This window comes from Tiliqua scincoides, chromosome 3 (assembly GCF_035046505.1).
Source record: "Tiliqua scincoides isolate rTilSci1 chromosome 3, rTilSci1.hap2, whole genome shotgun sequence".
Taxonomy (NCBI): domain Eukaryota; kingdom Metazoa; phylum Chordata; class Lepidosauria; order Squamata; family Scincidae; genus Tiliqua; species Tiliqua scincoides.
In genome coordinates, this window is record NC_089823.1 from 129,178,133 (window position 1) to 129,201,126 (window position 22,994).

Below are 22,994 nucleotides of genomic sequence, written 5' to 3' on the forward strand. Positions count from 1 at the left end.
CTTTCTTCTTGCCTTCCTCCTTCTATTACTCTATGTATCAATACTATTACTAGCACCGGCAAACAAGGCAATGAGGCATCTTTCAATGCTCCTAAATTTAAGAGCTCCTCTTACATTTAGCAGTGAGAGAGCAACTGTCCCTTTTCAACCCAATTTAGCATCCCTCCCAGTGCCTGTTTGCTGTTGCGTCTTTGGTGAGCCCTTTTGGGACTGAGAACCATCTTTTCATTTATCTTGCTATGGTAATTGCTTTGTGAACTTTTGTTAAAAAGTCACATATAAATATTAATAATCGTTTTCTTCCTTCTCAGGCTAGAGCTCTTGGTGCTATTTTTCATTCTCTTTTCTTCTCAAATTTCATCATTCACTACATACTCTCACTTATTTCTCCCTAGCTATGGGATTGCCTATCAGTCCATATTTTTTTAACTCTTCCAAAAAGATCCCTCTGTACTCATTTATTTCAAATATGGCACCAGAGTTAGTCCCATGAAGTCGAAATCCATCTCGCATTTGATGAAGAAGACACTGGCCCAAGATAGCTTGGCCTCAATCAGTTTATTAATCTTTATGATCCTGTTGTTTTTGTTACAACATATGTAACATAAGGACTACACTTCTGGAAATGGCAGTCTAGCAAGGCTGCAATCCTAAACACACTTACCTGTGTAAGTGGCATTGAACAAAGTGGGACTTAGTCCTGGGTAAACGTGTATAGTATTGTGCTGTAATTGTGCTTAGGATGGCAGCCTGAACTTTTCTTGGAGCAGGACAGAGGTAGCAAGGGAAAGATCTGAAATATCTAGAAAGAATTGCAAAACCATTCCACTCATCTCTGGGATCTAAAGACAACCATTTGCTCACTCCCTTTCCAAATGCTAATGCTTACAACCAAAGTTGAAGTTATTTTTGGATTCCCCCAAAGAATTTTATTGAAAGTAATAAAGCAGAAATTATATAGCTCTAAGCCAGCCCTTTGCCCACAAGATAAAGCATTCCCTGCCCCAAAGCTACAGAACCCTGAAAGAAAATAAAGGTTTCTTTTACCTAAAAATCCATCCTTATAATAACATTATTATTAAGGGAAAGAGTTTCTTATGAGCCCCCACCTCCAAAAACCCTTGGAGTTTTTCTGCTATACCCTCAACTCCATCTTTTCTCAATTACACTTAATTTCAATTTATCGTACAATAACTCCTGTGGGTGTTGCTGGTTCCTCAAGAGTTATAATTTTGTGCTAGCCCACTAGCTTCATTTTAAAAATTATACCCTGCAAACTCTCAATACAGTAGTTGGCAACCTTCAGTCTCGAAAGACTATGGTATCGCGCTCTGAAAGGTGGTTCTGGAACAGCGTCTAGTGTGGCTGAAAAGGCCGATTCGGGAGTGACAATCCCTTCCACACTGGGAGCAAGTGCAGTCTGTCCCTGGTCTATCTCCCTGGCTATGGGCCTTCCTTCTTTGCCTCTTAGCCTCAGACTGTTGGCCAAGTGTCTCTTCAAACTGGGAAAGGCCATGTTGCACAGCCTGCCTCCAAGCTTTAGCTTGGCCTTTAGCTTGGATCGTTTTAGCAAGGCCTGCCAAGATTTTGGACTGACAATCCAAAGAAAACTCTCAATACCATTTGGCAAAATGGTTGGTATTTTTTGAATTAAGCCCATTTCATTGCTGGCACTCTTTAGGCTGTGAACTTTCATTATTCAATGTCATAAATTTACCATTGCAACACCTGAGTGTTCCTGATTGCTCATGTGAAGTCATGATTTTTTTCCCCACTAACCAACAGCGATCAAAATAAAGTGCTGACAGGAGCTCTTTGCATAATACTATCAATATATACGTTGCACCAATGAGAACTCTTCAGGGCCTTGAAGTCAGTGCGGCAGAGTACAGCAGCCATCGCCTAGGCTCAGGTACACACGTTCAATTTTCCTGACCTGCTATGAAGGTAGTTCACAAGTGCATATTGCGATCAACACAGCAATGTGTGGTAAACTGCATGTGTGAATGTGCCATTGCAACTTCACCATCAGAGAGAGCATTCTCATACCACCTGACGTCAACTCACATACCGTATTTTTTGCTCCATAAGACGCACCTGACCATAAGACACATCTAGTTTTTAGAGGAGGAAAACAAGGAAAAAATATTCTGAACCAAATAGTGTAATAAAATATTTAATAAACTATAACAGAATAACATTTGAACCATGTAAAGTGAACAGCAGTCAACAGTGGCATTAAGAACCATTATCACTGTCATTAACAAATGGAGAGACTTAAAGGTTTGAGTACTCTAGTTTTCTGGAAACCCCAAGAACTCATCATCACTAGAGTCAGAATTTATGAAGCTCACAAAAGCAGGTGCACACAAATAGGGGATCACATTATCTTTCTGCTACAATGATGTTCTGCCAAATTCCAAACCACTGGGCCTCGTACCCGCTTAAGGCTGATCAGTCCCCCTTGTGCAACTCACCAGTGCAGCAAGCAAAAGTGAGTCCAGTTCCAGTCCACAGATGCCAAGTATATCAGTCCCATCAATCAGAGTTACCAAATCAGAGTCCAGAGACAATAAGCCAAATTACAGTCCAAGGTCAGGTTCCAGGTAAGTCCAGTCACAATCCACAGTCAGATTCCAAATTCAATAAACCCGGTCAGTCTCCTCTCCTACCTCCAACCTGCACTCCTTCAAAACCCACAAACCCTTTCTGCCTCTGGTACTCCTTATATCCCTGAGGGCCCTATTGCCTTCCAGTGGCTGCAGCGGTGCAGCACACTCTGCTGGATGCCCAGGCCTTACCCTTAAAGGGGCCACTGCTGACACCACATCTACCTCCTCACCAGATCTTCCTGGATTCCAATACAAGGGGTGGGGGGGAAGCAGATCTCTATACAGACCAGTGCAAAAACAGGGGAAAGGTGTGGGGAAGGGAAGATCTCTGTATAGACATCACAGCAAGACCAGTGCAAAACCCCTTGCACACAGAACCAACAGATGGAAGTGGGGGGGGGCAGATCTCCATACATACCAGTGCAAAAGCAGGGGAAAGGTGTGGGGAAGGGAAGATCTCTGTATAGACATCACAGCAAGACCAGTGCAAAACCCCCTTGCACACAGAACCAACAGATGGAAGTGGGGGGGGGCAGATCTCCATACATACCAGTGCAAAAGCAGGGGAAAGGTGTGGGGAAGGGAAGATCTCTGTATAGACATCACAGCAAGACCAGTGCAAAACCCCTTGCACACAGAACCACACAGAACCCTCAGGTGCTCGCTCCCTGGGCTCACTCCCTAGGCTCCCTCCCTGGGCTCACAAGCCTGCCAGGGGCTCACTCCTAGGGATGCTTGGACCGGAGAGAAGCCTGCGATTGACTCATTTCGCCTGGAGATCGACTGGTAGCTCTCAATCGACATAATGAGCACCCCTGCTCTAGGGGCTTGCTCAGCAAGACTGCCACCCCACCCACGCTTTCCTGGGAGTGAGCCCCAGTGACTCTGAGACTTACTTCTGAGTAAACAGGAGGGCTTGCTCTGCAAGACTGCCATCCCACCCACATTTTCCTGGGAAGGCAAGCAGAGCAGAGCGGGCAGGGGGCAGGCCGGGGGCGGAGTTGTTGTTGTTGTTTTTTTTTTTTTTGCAGTATTCGCTCCATAAGACGCACACACTTTTCCCCCCACTTTTAGGGGGGGGGAAGTGCGTCTTATGGAGCGAAAAATACAGTAAATACTTTTCAACTACTTCCGTTCACATATTCAGTGGCAAGTAGCACAGGCCATTTTGCTTCCTTAAACGTTACACCAATTCCTGGGTATATTTGGGGTGCTGATTCCAAAACTGACATCCGTTTTGCCCTATCACGTCTAGTTTTGGAGACATGGCATAGCCTCTTTAGTGAATGGTTCAAGCACCTTCCTCGTGAGGAAGACTACACCATGGCTTCCTCATGAGGAAGCAGCTTGAACCATTCACTAATGAGGCTATACTATATCTCCAAAACTAGACGTTATAGGGCAAAACGGATGCCATTTTTGGAATCGGCACCCCAAATTCATATCAAAACACCATTTGGTTTGGGAAAAGTTTGGGAAAAACTTTTCTGACCCTCAGTTTTGTAGGCCTGTGTAATTGGTGGTTAAGTAGTAAATGGAGCAATCCTGTGCCAAATATAAGCTAGCTGGGAAATATACATTGGTATATGTGTTTTCGTGCAAGGCTGGTGCCAGACAGGCCAAAATGGGGTGGTTTCATGCATGGACCAGCTTTAAGTTAAATCTGAAATTTCCTCCAACTTTGCCCCCACCCCTATACTTGTGCAATTCCATAGTGACTGCAGAGGTAATATAAGACAAAACTCTCCCATTCAATGCAATGGAGAACCAAAATTCACTGTCCCCACCCTGCACGTATACTCTGCTAATAGCGCTTGTAAGAGAAGGGCTACCTTTTCGCCTTTGGAATTTTTTTAGAAGGGAGCCAATTGTCAGAGTGACAGCTGAACTGTATCTCCAGTAAACCACATATTTATTTATTATCCTTCCTCTAAGGCAGGGGTCTCCAAACCTTTTGGCCAGAGGGCCGCATGTAATATCTGGCGCAGTGCTGAGGGCTGGAAGAAAATTTAAAAATAAAATTTAAATAAATAAATTAGAGATGGAACTTAGATGAATGAATAAATGAATGAGTGGGCTCGTTCACTCAGCCTCCGGCTCTCAGAACACCCTCCAGATGCAATCAGAGCACAGCTCTGGTCATGTTCAGTCAAGTGGGCCAGAGGCTTTCAGGGGACAAGAGGCTGGTCGCGGGCCAGATAAAGGCTTGCTGCGGGCCGCATCTGGCCCCCGGGCTGGGGTTTGGAGACCCCTGCTCTAAGGCACTGGTTCTCAAACTCCCTTAGAGTTTGAGCTCCAGAGTAAGTCCTTGTGGGGGTGGGGAAACAGCAGCGGCGCAATCCTCAACATCGTGCTGCTGCGCTGGAAGGGGGCTGTTTTTAACTTAACTTACCTGCAGCTTGTAGAAAGTAAAAAAAGAGATCATGACCCACTTCTGGGTTGCAATTGTGAAACCGGAAGTGGGTCACGATAGCTTTTTTTTTTTTTTTACTTTCTACAAGCCACAGGGAGTCCCACAGAGGACTCTGCTAGGCTCCCTGCAGCTCCCCCCAGACCCGAACAGCTATAAATTAAAAATAGATTCCTCTTTCTCCACAGTGGGGTGATCCTGAGGATCATGTCGCTGTCTTCCCCCTGCCCACACCCCTTAAAGAGAAAAGGGCAGGAGTTCTCAGACTGGTGAGCTGAGACCCACCAGCTTGAGATCAATTGCTCTAGGGCAGGGGTATCCAAACTTTTTGGCAGGAGGGCTACATCATCTCTCTGACACTGTGTTGAGAATTAATTTACATTTCACATTTGAATAAATTTACATAAATTTATGTAAATGAATATATTAGAGATGGAAATTATATGAATGAATGAAGGTCCTGCAATAGCTCAAGGCCTATAAAAGGCCTTGCACAAAGCATGGCCGGCTTTTCCTTCACTGCTGCATCACAGAAATGAAACAGCAAGCAGTGGAGGGAGCCCTCGTTCCACAGCTCACGCAAGAGGTCGAACAGTCACTCTCATGCTGAGAGCAGTTGCGTTGGGCCAGCACAGTCTCCAGCAAATCTCCAGAGGGCCAGAGGCTTATTGAAGACTGGGGGCTCCCTGTGGGCCACATTGGGAGTCCACTAGGGCCACAAGTTGCCCCCAGGCTAAGGTTTGAGCACCCCTGCTCTAGGGTAATGTACATAGTACCAATCCTTCCCTCCTTTTGTCTTCACAAAAACCCTGTGAGGTACATTCGGCTGAGAAATAGTGACTGGCCCAAGATCACCCAAGAAGCTTCCTGGATGAGTGGAGATTTAACCTGGATCTTCCAAGTCTATGTCCAACACCATCCTGGCTCTCAGATCGGGAGGGGGACGCTTTAGACTAGATTAATTAGAAAATGGATCATTTGTACTTGTTTATTTAACACATATTGTAAAAACCGAAACCTTGTGTGTGTGTGATCTTCATCCATTGAACTTGAGTAAGCCCACTGAAACTTTCCTGCTTCAGTCTGCTTAAGCTCACAGCCTAATTCTATGGCTGGCAGGAGAATGCCTGTTCCACTGCTGAAGACTGCAGAGAAGCAGTTGTAAAGCATCTACGGGCAGCACGTTGAGTAGCTTGCTACCATGCTACCAAAAAAGCTCTGCAGAGAATTATTAAGATCGCGCAGCACATCATCAATCTTCATCTACCAGCTTTGGAGGACATCTATACATCTCGCTGTCTGCAGAAGTCACATAGTATTCTGAGAAACCCCTTCCATCCAGCTCATGAGTTCTATGATGATAGAACTCGGCCTTCGGGTAGATGATACATTTAGAGCACGCACCACACAATTCCTAAACAGTTTTTATCCCACAGCCATAATAAGGCGATATAGTTGTTACCATGCTCCTGGGCATTATGGTCTGTTATACTGTTTGCATGATGCATACTGTATAGAATGTGTGGGTGAGTGTGTAGAGTGTGATTGTTGGAATTGTAGTATATATTTATGCTTGCATCTCAAAGGTGCATAAATTTCGTTGTGCTGTGGCACGACGACAATAAAGTTACTACTACTACATGACGCTGGCAGAAAGGCCAGAGCCTTCCCATCAGCATCATCAGCAATCTTGCTGCCCGCTGGAGCAGGTAAGGCAGTAGGGGAGGTGGGAGGGGGAGGGTGGTACAGGGCAAGGGGGAAACCAGGTGGGGAGAGGGTGTGTGGGGCAGGAAGGCTGTAGGAGGGTATGGAACCAGCAACAATGGCGCATATCAGATCCTATCCCCCTTTTCTGCTGCCTCCCACCCCTTTCTCTCCTTGCACTAGCATAATCACTAGTGCAAGTCTGAAGAGACCCATTGTGGGTTGGGATACTTGTGCAGGGGTAAGGGGATTTAAATCCCCTTTCCCTGCTGAAGCCTCCCAATCCACTCATCCCCACTGGATACAGTATGCCCATTTTTGGTACAGCTGCACCAGCGGGGCAGGGGGGATATAGGATTTGGCTTTGAGTCTCCCCACACATCTGATAGCTGGTAGTATCAGCAAAATACTTCTGCAAACAAATAGATGGTGGGCAAGCAACATGATGGAGAATTAACACCACCTATCAGGGGAATGTCAATAGGAGGGAGACGTTTATAAGAAGTGTTCTTTTGTGTGCCTACCTCTGATTCAGGGATTTGTTTTGACCTGCACAATGTAGACATGGACATTTTATGGTCTGATGTTGCATGGTTCAATCAACAGGGAACACTATGGACTAGAGTCTTTAAATGTTATTTTAAGCAATGAACCACAGCACTTCTTCCTGTTTGTAATGGCAAATTCAGGATTTTATTTAAAAAAATGAATTCTGAATAATTAATATTTGTACTACCAGGCTATATAAGCATGGGGGGAGTTACACAAGATCCCTTAACTAAAGAAAAAAGGCAGATCAAGATATGGGGAGAGAATCTGTCACATTCTCATTCCAACCAAAGGCAAGAGATGTTTGAAAATGGAGTTATTTATTTTACTAAGAAGTAAGCCTATTGTGTTCAATATGACTTAGGCTGTAAACCCAGCCTACTCACCAGAAACAAACACCTCTATCAATGGCACAGCACTTAGGCCTGGGATCCTGTCATTCTTCAAGGGGTTTGCTGCTTCCTTATAAGTATTTCTGTGAACCAACTGCTCAGGTTTAATGCATTGCTTTATAGATGTTTGAAAACATGCAAGGAATTACACGTTGCTGGAAATTTTAGTGCTATTGGGCCACTGCGCCAACGTACAGGTTTCCTGCGGCAAGAGTTTATGTGTCAAAATGTGTTGAAACAGATCATATTGCAATTCTGGACCCAACTGCTCCATCCTTTGTGCTTCATAAAAGATGTGTCTTCTTACGGCTTTGTTCCCCAGGGCTACATTTTCCCCACAGCCTTTGTACTCGCTTGTAACAAACACTGCATTAAAACAGCTTAGTGGGAGCCCTGATGTCTAATAGACTCTCAACAGGGTTAATAACTTAGCTCCATTTAATAATCCACAGGGCACAGAAAGCTCATTTCTTCACAGTTGCACTCTGAATGTTCACTTGGGGAACCAGTTTAATCAGTCTGGCACTTGTTCAAATAAAGACATTCCCACTTCTTAAAAATAAATGGAATGAAGCAACCATAAATCAAACAGAACTACTGTGATATGTTCTCTTGGCTCAAGCTTGCGTAAAGACAGGCACTTGCATTTGGTGCAGGAGTAATGTGACAGAGCCTCTCTCCAAAGAGATAACAAAACAAACAAAAAAACCACACCAAACTTTAAAACACACACATACACACATACCCAAGGTCCCAAATAGTGCAGGTCCTAAATCAGCTGTGTCTCAAGACCAATGATTAGTCTTCCACCAAGTATGTAAAATTCAGTGACAAAATACAGTGTATCTATCAAGTGCTTGCAATACTTCACCTCAGCCATTTTCAACCACTGTGCCATGGCACACTGGTGTGCCACAAATGCTCTGCAGCTGTGCCGCAGGAGTTTGGGGGAGGGTCTATTAGTAGGGCCATTGGGGGATGTGAGCCCCCCACCAGCAGAGCAGTGTGCCTAATCAATTGTCAAAAAGCTGATGGTGTGCCTTGACAATTTTAGTACCTTGTCAGTGTGCTGTGAGACAAAAAAGGTCGAAAATCACTGCTCCACCTCATGCCACACAAGTATGTATTAACTGGGAGAAATGTCTCAATTGCACTACTAAACAAGAGCCCCCTTCATCCTTTAATCATTCCTTTCCTGCTTACTTTTCACACCAAAGGGAAGCAAATCTATAACCTGCCTCTGGTCAACTGTCTCTCTCCTCCAGGCCTTTCACAGTTTCCTCTATCTACCGATCTTCCTTGCTCTGACTATATTCTTGTGACATCCTTTGGAAGCGCCAGTTTTCTTTTCAAAACCTGTGTGCCTTAACTGCAGTCTTGACAAGGAAACTGAAAGGGCTTGCTTCAGTGTGGATGCACAGGGCTGCTAGTCTGCTCTTCTTGGAATACAAATGTGCCACTCCCATGTGCCATGGTTGCTGTGAGCTGCTGGAAACTTACAGAGCAGTTTCCAAAGCTAGATCCAAATGAAAAGAGAGGTCATGGCTCTATGATGTCAGCTCATATATTGCACCTCCATAGCTCTGTCCCTGGTTAGTAATTACTACTACTCAGAATGTGGCATGCTCTTTGTGGGTCCTTGGTGTTACTGTATGTCTGCAATTGAGCCATTCCTTAATCTAGGCCAATACTGGTGCTTCTCGGTTTACATAAGCCTTGACTTGCATAATTTCAAGCTTACCTAAGTCTGACCTGTGCAAGAGAAACCACCCACACTCACCACCTGATTTGCTCTGTAAACTGGGATTATTCCCCACATGTGCCCTGCATCTCCCCCTCTACTGTCAGGTTTGGGAAGCAGCAGTCTCACCCCCTTCCTCCAAGTGGGCTATTTAAATGAAAGAGGAAACATGAGGCACACATGGGGAACAATCTCAGACAGCTTCCAGAACAAAGCGGGTGGCGGACTTTAAAGAGCAGTGAGTGTGGGTGGCTCCCCTTGCACAGCCAGTTCTGACTTCACATAAGGGTGTCCAAAACAGAACGCTTACATAAATGTGTCTGTATTTAGAACATCTTGGGTGATCCATTTCAGGTCTTACATTAGGCTGAAGGGGTAAGGAGGGTTCTGTAGGAGTGGATAGCAATCCAGCAGCCTTCAGTAAGTAAATAATTTTGTACTTACCTTCTGGTTAGCTGCCTGATTGCCAATGGGTCTCCTTGGACTTATGCCACTTATTTTGGTTGTATATTTTTGAGAAGAGAAAAAGGGTGGGGAGGTTTTCAAACTGGATCCACCCCTCCCTCCCCCCAACCTCTGGTTCTTCCCCCTCCCTGCCCATGATCCTCCTCCCATGCCAGGTTACCTGCTCTGGAATAGGTCTGGCTGTAGCCGTGGGCTGCCACCACTGCCACTGCTGTTTGCAGTGGCAGTTCCAAAATAGCTACTGACAGTGTGCTGTGCGCTTTGCAGTATGGCCTGTTATGACAGCAGAACTCTGTTGTCACAAAAGGATTGGGCTGTAAGCAAGGGGCTCTGCATGTGGGATTGAGATGTACGGAGTTGTATGCTAACTTAGGTGCGCATGTGGAAGGAAATTTATGGAAGCAAATTTCCCTGCCATTGCCTTGGCACAACAGTGCTCTGCACCTGCAGAAAATCTACTCTGGGGAGTCAGGGGATCTTTGGAACAGGACTTTATTGGAGCATAGAAGGCTGCAGAGTTAAAGGGAAATCAACCAGAAGTACACTTCCAGTATGCAAATAGGCCTGCCATTTGCTGAAGAATTTAAGATAATGCTTGTGATGATGGTGCTCTCCTCGCTCCCTTCTTTTTCCTCCCTTAAGGGAGGCCCCAATATTTGACTAAGGGCACAAGCCTAACCAGGTCTACTCAGATGTAAGTCCTATTTTGTTCAATGGGGCTTACTCTCAAGAAAAATGTGGTTAGGATTGCAGCCTAAGGCTTCTCTAAGACATTTTGAAATTGTCCCCATTACAGAAAGACCGCATGGTCAGGCAGACGGGTCATTCTGTGTTCTGGCCATCTTTGTTGTCTGGGTCCAAGAAGAACACTCCCCCTAGAATCCCAAGAAGGTCACTCTTCTTAATTGCTTGGTTAGCACACGGGGTGGGATACCCAGTGTTCACCCAGAACATCCATTCTACAGGGTAGTGATGTCACTAGACTCAATTCCGAATACTTGTGTGTGTTCTGACTTGGCTCCCTCAGGGTTCATCTGTGTGTGTGGTCAAGTCCATTCAGCACCCTTAGTCAGAGAGGTATAATGAAATCCAAAGATGATGCCTGGAAATAAATATAGATAAGGATCAATGAGATAATTGTATAAGGAATTTTATTTTCCTTAAAAGTTTGCCTGTAATTGCTTGCTTGCATTTTTTGCTAAGATCAGCACCTGGGCTCTTCTAGCACCCTGCCTGTTCTTTTTCTTACTCCTTGGATTATCCTACAACCCCTTCCCCCATTATTTTTAATAAATTCTTATCTGTTTTAACTCTTCAAATCTGCCCCTGGCTGCACATTACAAGCAGAGCTTGTGGGGGGAGGGATCATCCATATATCAGGGAAGGAGGCTTTCATTAGGGACCAAGATGTTATGACAGTGTCCTAAAAGTGCAAAGTTGCAGCATCACTAACTTTGCACATTTCACATGAGCCTCTGGGATTGTAAAAACACACCAAGGGCAGGCTGAAAATTTTAAATAACCTGTTCTAAGATAGTATTGAATAGAGGACATTCCCTGATACCTAAGCCTAGCTATGATCAATTTCAAACCAGAGTTGATTCATTTATAAGGAATGTGAGATTCAAGTGTTATTTTCTGGACAGAAACCTGGCATATGTTAAGGATAATTTTAATACATTTTCATCCTATATCTAATTTTAATTCTTAAGCATCCATATAGTCTTCCAAACAGATGTTGGAGAAATTGTTTTTAAGAGACTTGGCCTGCAATCCTATCCACACTTACTTGGGGTAAGCCCCATTAGCTATAATGGCACTTACTTCTGAATAGATGTACATCAAATTGGGCTCTTAGAGCTGTTTTAGAGTAACAACCATGTGGGCATAACATGAATAAGTGGAGACATTGTATAAATTGTATTAATCACAAAACCTGGATACACTTCTCAAAATCTGCTGTCAAAGGAGGGTCTGTGGTTATTTTTAACCCACAGGATTATAGAAGTAACGTGACTTGACAACGGTCAGATGACACTTCTTGTGTAACCTTAAGTAATAACTGGAGGTAACCTCTGAGCCACTGATCTACTTACTGAATCAACAGGATCACACATTATTCCAGCTCATGAAGCTGGTGCAATTTTTCACACCTCTACCGACTTGTACAGCTGAGGTTCAGCAACAGAGACAAGTTTTCATGTACAGTGCAAGCCTATGCATGGCTACTCAGAAGTAAGCCCAACTGAGTTCAGTGGGATTACTCATAAGAAAGCAGGAATAGCATTGCAATTTTAATGGATACAAGGAGTCATCTCTTTCTTTGATCACATTCAAGGAAGGCGCAAGATATGAGCGAGGGAAAATAGAGTGTCATTTATTGTACTGCAGAGCTCATTTTGAAATGGCATTTGTCAGCAAAAGGTAATTTCCCCCCAAGATGTTCTCGCAGGGAGCCTAAGCAAATACTCCTGCAAATTGCAAGCCCATAAACCTCCGTTTGACTAAAGCGACGTGACTATCCTCACTGCGAAACTATTTGGGGATTGCTATTTAAACACAGCAAGCAGTTCATTATCATTTGTGTTTCTCTGCTGAGCTTTTACCCTTTTGTAAATCCACTTAAGTTTGGGATTGAGACATTTCCAAATCTGCCAGGTCACTCCTGCTTATCTTTCCCATGACACCCTGTCTTCAAATCATCCTGGGGCCATGTCAGTGTATTTCCACATAAAGCAATTCTTCTAGCTGAATGGAGGTATTTCTCCCCCACCCTCCTGCCCTGCTTTCACAGGGAGCTACTAGCATGGTTTAAACACAGACAGTATGACAGATGCATGGTGATTTTCTCAAGCAGAATAGAGTTCGGGACCATGGACTGAATGTTAAATGGACCATACCCTAAACATAAAAACAGCCCAAACATGCCTACTTGATTTATACGAATGCTTATTTTCTCTGTCTGGTCAAAGGTTTAGGCACTTCAAATAGTTTCCCAGGGTAACTTGACTGTGACGGACTTTAAAGAAGCTTCAAGGCATAAATTGAATTACAGTACGCTTAGCTTGTGGTTGCTAGGGAGATTCCCAAGACTGAGAGAAAGTTCCTGGCTATTCTTTGCTAGGGGTTGGTTTTTGGGGTGTGTGTGTGTGTGTGTGTGTGTGTGTGTGTGTGTGTGTGTGTGTGTGTGTGTGTGTGTGTGTGTGTGTGTGTGAAATGAAACTGTGAAATGAAACGTTATGGAATCTTTGCTGGGACAAAATTGAGATTGGCATTACCTACTAACATCAGGTCTCCAAGAACAAGAACAAGCTTGTATGAAGCAGATTTGACAGGGGTTTGATAAGTCAGGCAAGAGAGAAACAGTCTACTGAAGATTTTTCATACTGATTTGAGAGTTGGATAGAGACCCAGAAGATCCAGAATCAAAATCCAACTAAGCTATGAAGCTCAGCCATTTTCCTGGTTGACCTTGGGTCAGTCTCAGCCTCACCTACCTCACAGGATTGTTGTGAGGACAAACAGAGGGAAGGAACTATGTACATCACCCTGAGTTGCTTGGAGAAATGACAGTATAAACATATGAAATGTTGCAGAGCTAGTGGCAGAGCTGTGCTCAGCTAGCACTCATAGACTCTGGATCAGATCAGAACCAGATGATTCAGGTGTGGAGGCAGCTGGTTGAAATGGACAACCAAATTGCATGTTCAGGATGGTCCAGTCCTTCGGGGACAGCTCCACCTCAAGCTGCAGTGGAAGATTGGCCTGCTTGAATGATCCCCCAAGAGGAAAAAAAATTCATGCACGCTAAAAATGAAGCACATTAGGGCTGGAAACTTCTCTGCTCGTGCCATGCTAGTTCGTCACAAAAGGACGTTGTTAGGGTGAGGGGGCACTCAAATATGTGATCCTCTATGTACAGTCTTGGGTGTAGTTGCTGCTGTTGCCTCCTACTGACTCAGGGTCCAGTCCTATGTTTCCCAGTGCCCAGGGCTGCAGCAGCACCTACATGGCTACTGCTGTAGCCAATGGGGCTAGGAAGCCGCTCAGGGTCTACTCAGGGTAAGGGAACTTGCACTCCCCAGGCAGCCCTGATGGGTCTCCTCAGATTTGTGCCCACTCTTGAGCAGGTGCAGATTCAAGGAGACCCATGTTAGACTCCGGGGCTAGGAGGGGTCAAGATATGGTGGTAGCACCTGCTGCCTTCTTTGCCCCTTCCCACCCTGCTCCCTCTCCCCACCTACCCCTCCCACCCTGGAATGTTTCCCCCTATGCCCTGTCTTACCTCTCTGCCAACTGGTGCTTCGCATGCAGCACCGGGAAGTGGACTGCCAGCCTCCGACTAGTGCCTGCAAAGCGCGGGTTTGTACTGGGCTAGCTCTGGCACTGGGCCGGTGCAAAGTCCCACAAACGGACCTTATGGTACATTTGCAACAGTGCACACCAGCAGTGAGTCAGTGCACACTGTTGTGGATTAGGCTGCCTGATCTTTGATCCATCTAATCCAGGATATTGACATGGATTGGCAATACCTGGCAGGCATCTTTCTCACTCCGGTCCTACTGGAAATGCTGGGGACTGAACCCACTGAGCTATAATTATGATACTGGTCAGCCAAAAGAACTGACTGGTGCTGCATTACATCTGTGGGCAACCTTGTTTCAACTGGGTTGTCTTGCCTGTATGAGTAGTATTGAGAATAAAACGGCTAATATTATAATGCCGTTGTACGCATCTATGGAAAGGCCACTCCTGGAGTATTGTGTCCAGTTCTGGTCGCCGCATCTCAAAAAGGACATAGTGGAAATGGAAAAGGTGCAAAAGAGAGCGACTAAGATGATTACTGGGCTGGGGCACTTTCCTTATGAGGAAAGGCTACGGCATTTGGGCCTCTTCAGCCTAGAAAAGAGGCGCCTGAGGGGGGACATGATTGAGACATACAAAATTATGCATGGGAAGGATTAAGTGGATAGAGAGATGCTCTTTACACTCTCACATAACACCAGAACCAGGGAACATCCACTAAAATTGAGGGTCAGGAGGGTTAGGTCAGACATAAGAAAATATTTCTTTACTCAGCGTGTGTTTGGTCTGTGGAACTCCTTGCCGCAGGATGTGGTGACAGCATCTGGCCTGGATGCCTTTAAAAGGGGATTGGACAAGTTTCTGGAGAAAAAATCCATTATGGGTTACAAACCACGATATGTATGTGCAACCTCCTGATTTTAGAAATGAGCTATGTCAGAATGCCAATGCAAGGGAGGGCACCAGGATGCAGGTCTCTTGTTATCAGGTGTGCTCCCTGGAGCATTTGGTGGGGCCGCTGTGAGATACAGGAAGCTGGGCTAGATGGGCCTATGGCCTGATCCAGTGAGGCTGTTCTTATGTTCTTATGTTCTTAATCCATCATTTATACTGACGTGCTAATTCTGTGGTTTGCAAGACTGGTATAAACAAGCTGGCCAACACCATTTTCTGAATGTGTGCTTCAGTTCTGACTTCCCCAAGAAAATTCTACCATTCAGAGCTCAGTTTGAGCAGAACAGTTTGAATCTGTCTCTGAAGCACGATGATGTAATAAAACACTTCACAAGATGTTGATAGATGTTGGTGAGATATTAGAATCTAGTTCTTTTTTTTTTTTTTTAACAAAGGGAACCCATTTGCTTATTTATTAAAATATTTATTCCCTGCCATCTCTTGCCAAAAAACCCTGGGGTACCGTGCAAATAGCAAGAACAACATTTAAAATAGAAATTAATCAAACAACAATAAAGATACCAAACACAGGCCTGAAACAGAAAAGCAAAAACTTCATAAGAGCAGGTCAACTACCCTCTGAAGTAAAACTGTTTTTATTTGCTGTGGGGCGATTAGCAGTAAGCCAGCAAGGACATTCTTTTACTAGGAGGGAATACTAAAATGCTGCTGCCAGGGCCACTGTTAGGCCTGTTATGCAATATTTTATTTTCTGTATGCCCTGGTACTAAAGAACTAACAAGCAGTTGTAGACGCAGCCCCAATACAAAAAGGAGTGGGTACCCAATGAACTGGGAATACAGCCAACCTAAACTTACTTAATAGCTGCATAAGCAAATATTGAGTCAGCGGGTAGCATAAGCCCAGGAAAACGAAATGTCTTCAACAGCTGACCTGAATGAGCATCAGTACTAAATTTATCTAGCAGCTCACCAATATAAAAGGTTCCCAAGGAAGCTGCCACCTTAGGCAACAAAACCATATGTCCATGTGCATTATTGTTCATCAATTTGAAGTGAGGCTGGCCCATAAACAGTGTGACTGATGAGGCTTGCATTGAGCAGCAGGTTGTGTTGAGCAGCCAAGAGACTTGGGATGGCCTGCAAATCAAGCCTGTGGTCACCTCCCCACCCCCCAGTAGTCTGGTGTATACAGAGCCACCCCAATCCACTTTTCACTCACTAAAAGCAAGCAGAAAGCAGATTGGAAGGTAGCGACTCAGCCCCCTATTTCTTGTACAGTCCCTTTAAACAAAACAGGAAGTATGGGACACACTGGGAGTGCGCCCAGCACATTCAGCACTTCCCGATTTGTTTAAGGGGACCACATAAGGAAGGAGGAACATGAGGAGGTAAAAAGCTGGAACACCGCTTTCCACATGTAATTTTTTTTTTGGGGGGGGGGCATAAGGGAGTCGGTGATGGCACCAGTGGAGGCTTCCAGTTGGGTAGCAGATCACTTCTGGCTGTTCCTACATTGAAGAATAGCCTCAATGAGCTCTGATAGCTTGAGGCAACTGGAATCAGCTCCCTTCGGCACTTCCTCCTAATGCTGGGAGCTGCGTACTGCTGCTAGTATAGACAAATATTCTAAAAAGATAAGGTCTCAAGTCCACCCTTCCTATTCTCATCTGGCCTATTCTCATCAGCCAGATGAGATGGCTTCTCATCTGAAGCTTGAATCCAGGCTTCATTAGTACATAAATTACATGCAAAACTACCAGCTGCATCCCTAAATGGAGTTTTATAGATTCATCACTTGCCTGTCCCCAAAAGAGCGTTAATGTCATCTTCATGCATTTACAATTGCAGTAGAGTGCTAGGAAGGAACTCCTAAGAATAAGACATAGAATGGTCTTAACAAATGGAAAGATTTAATGCTGAGGTGTGTTCTCTATTTTATGGCCACAGAGTGATTGCAATCCATTCCTTTAGAATCCAGCATTGCCCTTTTGGCCTATTCTAGTCCTGGAATGGTTTGTGATGGCCCAATCCTATCCCTGTTGAACATTAGCATTCCACCAGGTATGGCAGCACAATAAGGGCCCCACCACTGTGGAAGCCCCTCTGCTGACACCTGCCTTATGGCTGCTGGTGCAGCAGCTGTAAAGCTGCGCGCCGTCAACAGTACAGTGCACTCTGGCCTCCAGCAGGGTTCTGCCAGTGGAGAGACAGGAAAGGGGCAGAGATTGGGGCAGGATGGGGCAGGGCAACACAGAGCCAGCAGCTGCTGGATCCCAAGCCCCCATCACGGGCCTGGCACACCACCTGCAGCTCCTCTGAGTTATGCCAGCAACACAGCTGGCATAGCTCCAAGGAGACCCATAGGGGACATTCCAGAAACTGACACACTGATAAGTTTTTGCTCTTCCTACCCCCTTACCCAGTGACCTCTGCACCGGCGGCCCTGCATCCTTTGCACCATCACCGGATTGGGTCATTAGTCTGAGATTAACTCAACGTATTCTGTGCAGGTGAGATCTGGGACTATTTGCAAAGCTATTAATTAAGCCACTGTATTGATTCACTGTACCTGCACATGCCCTGAATGCCCTGAACGTGCAAGTATGCAGGGGTCCCAGATCACAGGACACTATGAAGCTGAGTAGTGCCTGCTGCTAAAAACCAGAGTACAAGCTAGGCTTTTTAAGATGAATGGTTTAAGTGGGGAAAAAAATTTAGGCAGGCAAGGCATTTCCAGTTCAAAGCTCTTTTCCTTGACTGAACCCTTCTACTTCTTTTGTTAAACAGCCACTGTTGGCAAAGAAGGTCTGATGATAAGAAGCAAACAACCTGGTGGAACCAGTTCATAATTCTCACCTTGCAAGAGGAAAGTGTTGCTGGCCCTGTATCAAAAGGAAAGAAAATCAAATAGTATTTATCATTCTCAAAAAATAATACATGTCAAGTTTGGAAGGAATGATCTTTCTCACATCAACTGTTTGCTTGCCTGTATTAACACAGTATTGATACAACTTCAGTAGTCCCTGTGACAAAGCAGGCAACCTGACATCTGGTATGGAAATCTGTGATGTTTTGAGGGGTGAATTAGTGACTCAAGGAAAAAGTACTGAATAAAATAATTAGACCTTTGAAAGTATCTCGGAACAACAAGTACAGGGATAACTGGTAGCTACTGCTAAGTTTGAGATGTAAATCTATTTCTGACATGAAATACTTCCAGTAATATATTTTCTTTGTCAGTTTCACAAATCGTTCCATGCAGGTACAAAAATATACTTGTGTTGGATTATGTTCAGAGGAGAGAAAGGCTTGATCCAAAACAAGAGCGCTCAACTCAATTCACTCCAAAGGATACATTTACATTTTTAAGTGTTTTATTTTATTAAGCATTTATTATTATTAAGAAGAATGTGGCATTTTTGAATTAGGCTATATATCACTGGTCCCCAACCTATGGTCTGCTGACCACAGGTGATCTGCGAGATCCTGAGAAGTGGTCTGCTAGGTCTCAAGAGAACAAAAGTAGCTTTTGCTCATCTCCAGTGTTTCGCCGAGTGAACTCTCCCCCACAGTAGAGAGGGTGGAGAATGGACTGCCTGCAGCCTAGGCTGCAGCTGTGGGCGGTCCATTCTCTGCCCTCTCTGGTGGGGGAGTGGTTGCTAGGGGAGTGATTGCTAGGGGGAGTGTGGGGGAGTGATTGCTAGGAAGCACTTCCCCACAGACCACAAGAGAGGGTGAAAAACAGACTGCCCACAGCGGCACCTGGCAATGAAAGCAGCAACGACAAACCTTCTCTAAAAATAATATATCTAATAAATCTCCAATAAATCTTTGCTACTTAGTACAAATGTAAATGTATCTTTTTCGTGCAGGGGGTTGGGGGTTGCATGTGGTCCATGACGATTCCAATTTTTGCCTCAGTGGTCCATGGGCACCTAAAGGTTGGGAACCGTTATATATAAAGGTTTATATATAAAGCAGGGAACCTGCAATATATAATTCATTTTTTAATGAAATGTGTAGTTTTTGATTGTTTTATTCTGTTATCATCAGGTCAACTCAGTGCACAGATTTTAAAATTAAACAACGTAAGTAATAAATAAAGGCTGCACAATTCCTTTTGACCTGCATCTCCTCCACTTGTGCTTCTAGCATTTTTTAATGAGAGATGTGTGATGCAATGTCATCACACTCAGCTTCCCTGTCTCCTTCAAACAGCAGCTGGTGGAGGGGTGGGGCAAGACAGAAAACTTTGACTATGATGGCATCGTATCAGATGTCTTTTTAACAAAACATGAGCAAGGAGACATGGGGAAGAGACACACACTGGTGGCAGCCAAGCATTCCTTACAATGTGTAGTTTGTGTGCCTAACTGCCCTTCCAGAAAATTTAGATTTATTCTCTTAATAACTGACTTTTGAAAAAACATGATCTGACATGTACAAGTCTAAGCTACTCACAGCCTTAGCTCAGTAGTGCTGAACTTCGAAGCACAAGAATCAGCACACAAAGCTGCTCCTGTTTCTAGAAACTAGAACTGGACATTACTCAAAGCTGACAGTTTGGGGCCAGCAGTATACAAATAATCGTTTTTGTTCAGCAGGGCACCTTTAACACTTATAGTTTTACATTTCTAAAGCCCTAAACTTGCCCAGAAAGAACTCTGGAGCTTTGGAATTAAGCCCCAAGTAATCTGGTTCAGCTGACCTGCATCCTACAGTGTTCTCTGTGTTAGTTGCCCTTAACCCTACTCTACCTTTTGAGTCGAGGGGTTCACAGAGAACATTCAAGGTGGTGAAATCTCCAGAATATAAAGCATCCTAAGCTTATTCCAATGTATCTATACTCCAAGTTGGTTTGGTAGTCATCCTACCAGCCTCTATATAAAAAGTGGCAGGTAGGGTTATGCTGCCAAGGACTTGGATTGTCAACTCTGTTCCACAAGTGCTGCTGAAAAGCAGCTGTAAGTCACATTCCAGCTGTGTGACCAGAGCCTTCCCGCATCCGGTGGAGGAGTGCTGTCCACCCGCCAAAGCAGTAAGCCCATGCAGGGGGTTGGAGGGAGGAGGGAAGAAGGTTGCAAATGAAGAGATGGGGGTGAGATGAATGGGGCAGTGAGGGGGCAGGGAAGAGAGCAGATCAGGCCCAGAAGGGGACAGTCTTGACAGCAAGACTGCATGCCAAATCCTGAACCCCTTCCCAGGCTGGATCCATCTGTATTGATCAACTTGAACTTGCAACAGCAATTGAGCTGGCACAGATCCAAGTCGACCCATAGTGGCTGCTAGGACTTATCCCAGGTCAAGGGAATTAATGTTCCCTGACTTACTCCAAGGAGGCCTCCAACGGCCGAAACTCCCCCATGGAATACAGAAGTAGCCGCACAGTTGCCACTGCATCTCCGCACAGGCAATTAGGTAGGATTGGGCTGTTAAGTTACAAAATGATGGAAGCTGTTTCTTGTTAAAATCTCCAGCAGTGACAGCAGTCATCTAGACATTGCTGCTAGTTCCTGGAGACTCTCCTGGAGAGTTGGACCAACTAACCAAGGATGAAGATCTACCTGAAATGCAGATGTCTTAGTCACAGATAGTGTATATTATATATGTTTAGGCTCTGTGCAGAAACCTTCACCAACTATTAATGTTAAAATATTGTAAGCCATTCCTGAGCTTATGCAATGGGAGGGGGGGCAATGAAATAACTAATTGACAGGCAGAGGGATTTAGCTGGTCCCTCAAATGCTTTGCAGCGCTGTACAGAACATGCTAGTTTGCTTTTCAGAGGCACAGAACAACTTCATTTGGTTTTGTGGGTGCTTGGCAACACTGCAAATGAGGCATAAATCACTAAATTGGAGCTGCTTTTTGAAGAGTTCTGTTTACTCTTTTTGGTCTGAGACAGAAAACAAGCAATCAAGTTTTTCTAATTGTACTCTGCTGTTCCGAACATCTGCTACTGAAAGCAAAAAAGCAGACATCAGTGGAATTCATGGTTGGAGGGTTTTATGTGTACTGACATGATGCTAAAACACAGTGCTTGGAAAGGCTCTGTTACACTGTCCGGTTTGACCTCCTACCCTTTATTGATAATATTGCCACTTTGAATCCCCCCCCCCATTTTTTCTGTAGCTCTCGCTTTCCCATTACATGGTGTATTAATCTCCTACACCTCATTTATCACGACCATCATTATCATAACACAAAGGCATTCATTTGAACCCAACTGGATAGGACACAGAATGCCCACAACAGAAGTTTAGCTACTTGATAAAAAGAGGTCAAGGCAAGGAATGGTGTGGCCTTACAGAGAGTGATACGTTACATGAAAAAGAACAAAGAATGTAGAGAGAAGAACCCACTTCTGCACAGAACAAATTGAACCAGTAACGGGCCCAATCCAACTACATGCTGGGCAAAGGATTTTGCAGGTGTAGATTCAAGGTGTTGCAAGAAGTTCTGGTTCTGTGCATATCTGAGAGACTGCTGGGGCCTCCCACTGGAGAGCATTTGTTGGTGATTCTGTTTCCAGGTCTAGAGCTAAAGAGTGCGGTGTGCCAAGCAACTAGTCACCTTCAAAGGAACCTGCCCTAAGCATCTGATGCCACTCTCTTCTCCTTTGAACCAAGTTAATACATTTTAACAAAATATTTCTGATGAAAAGGTCAAGCAGTGGCAACATAAATAATATTAGTAATAATAACATGAGACAAACAACATTAAGCAATTTTGAGTTCAATGCATTTGAAAGGGGAGAGGGGTGTTTAGCACTTGCCAGTCAATAGGACTTAGAAATGAACTTAATAGGACTAAAAATAGGACTCAGTAGGACTTACAAATGCTTGCTGGATCATGCCCCTTTATAGTTGTTATACAAACAACCATATTTCTAATGGCAGAGGGCTAGCCTTCATAGTACTGTAGACTTTTTCAGAAAAAAGATGACAGAGTGTATTGTGTCACCTTAAAAACTAAGGGCCCAATCCTGTTCAGAGCATGATGGCTCACCGCCAGCATGCACTGTCGCAAACATGCTGTAAGCCATGTTTGCGGGCCTTAGCACTGGCGGAGCACTTGAGCTCCAACACTTGGTGGACCTCCAGGCAGCAGAGAGGTAGGTGGGGGCATAAATAGTAATATAATATACAAGATAGATAGTGTTTGGTTACGGAAAGTGGTTAAGCCATTGTTCATATACTTTGCATAAGAATGGCCATTGGTTGTGGTTGGTTGGCAACCTTCAGTCTCGAAAGACTATGGTATAAGCCTATAGCACCTGGTATTCCCAGGCGGTCTCCCATCCAAGTACTAACCAGGCCTGACCCTGCTTAGCTTCCAAGATCAGACAAGATCAGGCATGTGCAGGACCATCTGGTTGTAGCCTACAGCATGCCAAGTGCTACCCCTCTTACCTGGTGATTTGCCAGCCTCTGTTCCTCCCACTCTCCAGTGTTCCAGCTCAGTACTCTCTTCCACATTTCTTCTTCCTCTCCATCCCCCCTCCTTTTCAGTACAAGTAGTGGAACGAGGAGCATTCCTCATTCTTCAAATATCCAAATGAGGATATTTTTATCCTCTAAAAAAGAGAGAGTCCAAGGCAGCTAGCAATTCAAAGAAAACATAGGGGGGAAAGTACAATATGAAACATCATAAAACATCCAGAAAAAGAAACAATGATCTCCAGCAGCCACCACCAACCATTTATATCAAGTCCGGAAAAGCAAGACAAATTTTTTTAAAAATTCAAAATGTACAATTCAAGCATCTAAATTGGTGTCTATCCACAAAAATTTACACTACAATAATTGAAACTTGGAGACTGTAAAAAGTAACACAATAAAATACAATGAGAAAAAATGTCTATTTTGAGTTTGAAAGTCTAAGGGAGAATAATTTCAG

General features: G+C 44.5%; 1 pseudogene; it reads right to left on the reverse strand.

Moving 5' to 3' along the window:
• Positions 1 to 22,359: 22,359 nt before the first annotated feature.
• On the reverse strand, positions 22,360 to 22,478 carry LOC136646218 (5S ribosomal RNA; annotated as a pseudogene).
• Between the last annotated feature and the right edge of the window lie 516 nt (positions 22,479 to 22,994).